Genomic DNA, 7,034 nt, shown 5'->3' with positions numbered 1-7,034 from the left:
GAACTCCCTTTAGGATATTTTGAAGGACTGGCTTGGCTTTGTCCAAGTTCCTTAGCTTCTGCTTATCCTGGAATATTGTGATCACACCATCGTATTTGCTTGACAACTTTGCTGGATATACAATTCTTGGTTGGCAGTTGTTGTTGTTTTTTTCTTTCAGGGCTTTATATATGTTTCCCTATTGCCAGACTGCAAAGATGTTTGAACTGCAAATTTGGTGCTTCAAGCTCACCAGTTTTTCCTTGGAAAGCCTGTGAGTCGAAATCAACTCGATGGCACTTAACAACAACAACAAATTGCCTTCTTACCTTCATGATTTCTGCTGAGAGATCCATGCTTAATCTCATTTGCTTGCCTTTAAAAGTAACACTTCTCTTTTCTCTAACTGCTTTCAGGATTCTCTCCTTATCCTTGATTTTGGAGAGCTTGATTATTATATGCCATGGTGATTTTCTTTTAAGGTTTATCATTCCAAGAGTTCATTGATCTTCTTGAATGTTTACCTCTTTGTTTTTCAGGATGTTAGTGAAATTTTCTTCCAGAAGCTCTTCAACAAACTCCTCTGTGGATTCATGTGATTCTTCCTGTTCTGGAATGCTGATAATTCTTAAGTTATTCCTCTTCATGTTATTTAGCATGAATCTTAGATTTTCTTCAGATATTTTTATCCTTTTTTCTGCTTGCTCTTCTATCTTAGCAGTATTGAGAGATTTGTCTTCCAGCTCACTGGTTCTGGATTCCATCTCTTCAGTTCTATTCCTTTGCCCTTTCAGTGTATTGTCCGTTTCTGATATTTTATTATTAATCATTTAGACCTCTTTTTGCAGGTTTTAAATCATTTCCAATACTGTATCTATCTTATTTAATTGTTCCTGCATTGCTTTCCTGATTTCATCCTTATTTTTCTCAAGCCCTCTGTGGAGCATTTGGATGCACCTCAATATCATTCTCCTGAGCTCCTTCTCGGGCAGTTCCAAAGCCAGCCCTCCTAATGGGAAGTCTAGATCTACCTCCAGATCATTTGTCTCAGTTTCTATATCTTGTTTCTGGACATGTGCTGAAATGGTCAGTTTTTCCTTGGGCATCTTCAATAATTGTTGTTGTTGTTGTTAAGTGCCGTCGAGTTGGTTCCGACCCATAGCGACCCTGTACAGGGTTTCCGAGGGTGTAAATCCTTACGGGAGTAGAAAGCCTCATCTTTCTCCCGTGGAGCAGCTGGTAGTTTCGAACAGCTGACCTTAAAGTTTGCAGCCCGATTTGTAACCACTACGCTACCAGAGCTCCTGTGTTTTTAATAATTAGAAAAATGTATGCTGATGTATTACTGAGCTTTCTGATTTCCTTCAGGTAGATGTGATCAGGGGATGTGCTTCCCTTTTCACTTTTCTTATTACTCAATTTAGAGTAACTATAGCATGTGTTGACTGTCTATCTAGTGTATAGCAGCTGATGTTGATCCTTGCCTGGATAGTGGGATTTTACAGAGTATGATTGCAGTTTGGCTATATGACCATAGTTGCTGTCTCTTCTTGGGTAATGTAGGGAGAGAAACAGCCCCCTGAAAGTAAAAAGGGGTCAAAAAACAAGACAGCAACAGCAAAAAAACAAACAAACAAACAAACAAACAAGCAAACAGATTGGGCACTGCAGTCTATAAGCACATAAAAAATCTGTAGCAAAATATGACTATGACTTTAATGCCCCTCTCTCAGCTTCTTGCCTTCATGGGCACCTGAGAAATTTCACGATGTTACTTTGCTCCTTATGACATAACTCGGGATTTAATTGTTGGCCTGTTTCCTTTTCAGTCTGTCTTTCTCCTACTCCACAATCCCCATCCAGGACTTTTTTCCTAGTGATAAACAGTTTAGTACTCACTGTAGCCATTTTGGGGGAATTTCCAGTTTTAAACAGTGCCTTCACCCTTCTTATGTTCTGTGTGCAGTATCCTTTGCTGGATAGATCTGTGTGCATGCATAGTAGAACCCTCTAGGGGTGGAGAGGTGTCCACTCACTGAGGCACCCCCTCTAGTCACGAGAGTGCGGATGCACAGAAAGCAAGAGACGAATGAACAGAGAGAAAAGAAAAAAGAATGTCCAGCTCTTCCCGTAAACGGCCTGAGGTAATCTCACAAAATGGTTCGCTTCTCACTTGACCCAGAAAACCCCACAAAATCATGCAAATCCAGAGGTTCAAATCTCTGGGTCCATTTTAAGAAAACCTGTGAGACTGCTCAGACCATCAAGGATATGCATATCCAGAAAGCCACCAAGTATCTTAAAGATGTCACTTTGCAGAAGCAATGTGTACCACTCCAACATTACAATGGTGGCATTGGTAGGTGTGCCCAGGCCAAATAGTGGGGTTGGACACAGGATTGGTGGCCCAAAAAGAGCATTGAATTTTTACTGCACGTGCTTAAAAATACAGAGAGCAATGCTGAACTGAAGGGTGTAGATGTGGATTATCTGGTCATTGAGCATATCCAGGACAACAAAGCTCTCAAGATGCATGGCCAAACTTACAGAGCTCATGGATGGATGAACCCATTACATGAGTTCCCCCTGCAATATTGAGATGAGCCTCACTGAAAAATAACAAATTGTTCCTAAACCAGAAAAGGAGGTTGCACAGAAGAAAAAGATAGCTCAGAAGAAACTGAAGAAACAAAAAGTTATGACTCGGGAGTAAATTAAGCTTAAAGTAAAATGCAAGTAAAAGATTTTTAAAAAAAGAACGTCCACACCTTTATCTCTGAAGATCAGTCAGACCTCTGCAGTGGGAGTGCTCCTCAGATCTTTCACCCACTCTGTCATGCCCCAGATGGCTGCTCTGGGAGCCAGCTGGCTGCTGCAGATCAAAAAACACTATCTTTCTTGCTTTTGCTGCAAATTCTACAGGCTGTAAGCTTTCAAACTTTCTAAATATTCCTTTATATGTAGTTCAGCATTCTGGGACTATCCCCTGAACTTGCTTAGTCCAATAGTCTGTGTTTTTGCTGATGGAGGTCTGCTGTACAAGACCTTTTTAAAGTGTTCAAGATCAAAGATGTCAGTTTGAGGACTAAGGGGTACCTGACCCAAGCCATGGTATTTTCAATAACCTCATATATATGTGCAAGTTGGACAGTGAGTAAGGAAGAATGTAGAAGAATTGATGCATTTGAGTTATGGTGTTGGAGGAGAATATTAAAAGTACCATGGACCATATGTGGTGCAACTATCTTGTGAGCAGCTTTGCAACAGAAGGTAGCCTGGCAGAGCAGATTAACACAGTTGACAGGAAAGATGTAGTTCCTTTGAAAAAGAATACTCCTGTTGTGCCTTGAATTCACTGATATGTCTTTTCTATCTAAAGTCTTCTTAATTCCCACCAAATGACTGGGTGGGAACATGTAAATAAGGTATACAGGACTCTAAGGCTGGGATTGGTTAGTTTTGCCCTCCACCTAGTTTCCAAAGTTGCCATCCCAAAAGTGGAGATGAAAAATCCAAGGAAAACGAAGAAGGAAGAGCAAAAGTGATACTTGAGATCCCTACCTAGAGAAACAAGGATGGCAGAGGTGATGGCAAGAAGCAAAGCTGAGAGGTGACAACAGAGGCAGTGAAATGAAGAGAAAGTAGCTTCGGGCTCTAGACCCATGAACTAAGTAAAACTTAACTATGGGCAGGAGACTGGCTTGCAGGATGTGCTCTTTATGCATTCGCAGATTGGCCACAAGAACTTTGTAACACATACTCCAGCAGAACAGAGGCCAAGGAAACACATGGTTGAGAGTTTGAAGACAAGAGTTAGGCATGTCTGCAGTATGACAGAGAAGAGGTGTTCCTGACTGGAGAACTGCTGCATCCTGAGTTGGTTTTCACCCTGTCTACTTCCCTAATAAACCCATCATGATGAGTATTGTTATGAATTCTGTGTGGTCATTGCAATGGATTATCAAAATCAAATGTGAAGCAGAGAGTGCTGTGGGAATGGTGGTTCGTGTCAGAATAGGGTAAAGAAGGTTGTAGGGTGGAAGCATGACTGACCTCCACTTCATAGGAATCAGCCTTAGGCTGATTTTGAGTTTGATTCTTTTTTTCCCCTTATGAAGCCAAGGGAAGTCAGACATGCTCCACACATGTTTGTTTTCAGGTTTCTACTAGCCAAAAGTTTGATACTTCAAACCCACTTAGAGACTTCTAAGAAGACAGACCTGGAGATTCTACTGCAGATAGATACCAGACGTGAAATTCACATGGATCAAGCAGATCTACCCTGCACACATGGAATTACCATGAATCTGAATTGACTCCATGGCAACTAACAACAACAAACTGAAAACATACTGCCTTGTGGAACAGAACAAGTACCTTGGGTTTTCAAGTCACTAGTTCTGAATAAGAAAGATCCAAATGGTCCTACTTCTAATTAAGACATGAAGAATTTTTCTACACATTGTATTCTCCTTGCAACTTTTCTGACAAGGGTAAAAGATGTTGTTGTAATTACCAGCTCAGTGTGGATTCAATTTGGTTTGAGGAAAGCATTTAAAAACCCAAACTCAGCAGGCCAAACCTCACAAAAGATTTAAATCTTCAATGAAGGCTCAGGCTTACAGACATCTCATTAATGACAATGGATGCTTTTGCATGGTTATACATCTTAAGGATGTGCCCTACAAAATCACAAGTAAAGCTCCTACCATTAACCTTTGTGCATGGGCATTGTGCTTGAGGGGAACAATAAGAGACTGCTGGTTTTAGAAAAGTCAATACAGCAGGTACATCCAATGGGAGAAGGGATGGTGGAATTGTGAATGAGGCACAGGGCCATTCTCAAAGTTGACGTGCCCCCAGGGATACAGGACAAAGAGCTTGGGAGAGAGAATTCTCCCATGGTCATTTTGCATGAATTACACGGTACCTCAAGTGTTCTGGGGGCACTCAAGAAAAAGCATTATGCATGCCTCCCTGATCATTCCAGCTCAACTGTAGGAACCAGTACAAAAGATGGGTTGGGAGGCAAGGCTGTGGGCTTGGAATGCTTTGCAGAGCATTTTCTCCCCAACAGACTCTCTAAAGGGAGTTGGGGGTGGGGGCAGTGGCTGGACAGTAATTGGGAAGCTGTTCCAAGCATTGGAATTGGCAGGCAGTCAGAGGGTATCCAAGGAGACAAAGAGTACAGGGAGACGCCTGGGCAGTGGGAAGGGAAGAGGAGGAGGGGAGAGTATAAAATCCAGGATGCTGTGAAGGTTTGGTTAATTTTCAGGCGTTCTGGAAATGGGAAAAGGATGCATTACCAAGGTAGGAAAAAATCAGAAGCCAAAAGCAAAGAAAGCCTGCCATTCCAAAACGAAAGGAACTTGGCTGATGGAGGTATGAGGCCAACTCTGATACCCATCAAAGTATTAAAATAAACATGGAGTCACTTTTTAAGAAGGGCTGACTCTCATGGACTTTTAGACAAGTCTTAGAATTTCAACTTTGTTGCTTTCTGTTTAAGCCTCTTTTATTAATTTCTGATGCTCAGTGGCCTTGTCTGTCAAACAGTGTAATCCAAAGATGATCTATGCTTTGAAACTGTTCATAATCTTTCTTTTTTTTTAATTTAAAAGAATCTTTGTAGTACTGGTGGCACTGTATAATAAGCATTGGGCTACTGATCACAGTTAGGTGATTCAAATTCAACTGCCACTCCCCAGGAGAAAGATGAGGCTGTCTGCCCCATAAAGATTTAAAGTGTCAGAAACCCTATATAGGGTTGCTAAGAGTCAGAACTGACTTGGGGGAAGTGAAGGGCTGTCTTTCAGATTATGTTCTGTGTGTTCTCTAAAATGTTTTTCTTTCTCTGTAAAACTGGAGAAGGTAATTAAAAATAAGGCATATGAGAACCTATTACAGTGATAATGAAACCAGACAGCTTGTGTTTGGAGAACAAATATTCTTAAAAGCAAATTTGGACAAACACAAAGTCTTCATGATGTTGTCGTTGTTGTTGTACCATCATGTCGGTTCGAACTCATAGTGACCCTAAATAGGGCTTCCGAAGAGCAGCTGATGGGTTTGACCCGCCAACCTTATGTTTCAAAGTCCAGTGCTGATCCTACAGCACCATAACAGGTGTCTTCATTTTGTAGTTGTTAGGTACCATTGAGTTGGTACCAACTCATAGTGACCCTATGCACATCAAACGAAATACTGCCAGGTCCTGGGGCAACCTCACAATCGTTGCCATGCTTGAGCCCATTGATGCTGCCACTTTGCCAATCCATGTCGCTGGGGGATTTTCACTTTTTCTCTTACCCTCCACCTTACCAAACATGATATCCTTCTCCAGCGACTGGTCCCTATTGACAATATGTAACAAGTATGAGAGATGAAGTTTGGCCATCAAGGAGCACTCTGGCTGCACTTCTTCCAACACAGATCTGTTGGTTTTTTTGGTAGCACATGGCACTTTTAATATTCTCCTCCAACACCATAACTCAAAAGCATCAATTCTTCTACGGTCTTCCATATTCATTGTCCAGTTTTCACATACATATGAGATTATTGAAAATACCATGACTTGGGTCAGGCACACCTTTGTCTTCAAGCTGACATCTTTGCTCTTAAACACTTTGAAAGGTCTTGTGCAACAGATTTGCCTAATGCAATATGTCATTTGATTTCTTGACTGCTGCTTCCAGGAATGTTGATAGTTGACCAAGAAGAATGAAGTCCTTGTCAACTTCAATCTTTTTTCTGTTGATTAGAATATTGTTTATTGTCCAGTGGTGAGGATTTTTGTTTGTGTTGAGATGCAATCCATATTGAAGGCTGTGGTCATTGATCTTCATCAGTAAGTATTTTCAGTCCTCTTCACTTTCAGCAAGCAAGGTTGTATCATCTGCATATCACAGGTTATTGATGAGTCTTCCTCCAATCCTGATGCCACATTTTTCTTCATATAACCCAGTTTATTGGATTATTTGCTCAGCATACAGGTTGAATAAGTATAGTGAAAGAATACAACCCTGTTGCACACCTTTCTTAATTTTAAGCCATTC

General features: G+C 41.1%; 1 pseudogene; it reads left to right on the top strand.

Annotated features, from left to right (window-relative positions):
- Positions 1 to 2,136: 2,136 nt before the first annotated feature.
- LOC102814957 lies at positions 2,137 to 2,692 on the top strand (annotated as a pseudogene).
- Positions 2,693 to 7,034: the final 4,342 nt, after the last annotated feature.

Source organism: Chrysochloris asiatica, unplaced genomic scaffold (assembly GCF_000296735.1).
Source record: "Chrysochloris asiatica unplaced genomic scaffold, ChrAsi1.0 scaffold00418, whole genome shotgun sequence".
Lineage (NCBI taxonomy): Eukaryota > Metazoa > Chordata > Mammalia > Afrosoricida > Chrysochloridae > Chrysochloris > Chrysochloris asiatica.
This window is presented reverse-complemented; position numbering and strand designations above follow the sequence as displayed.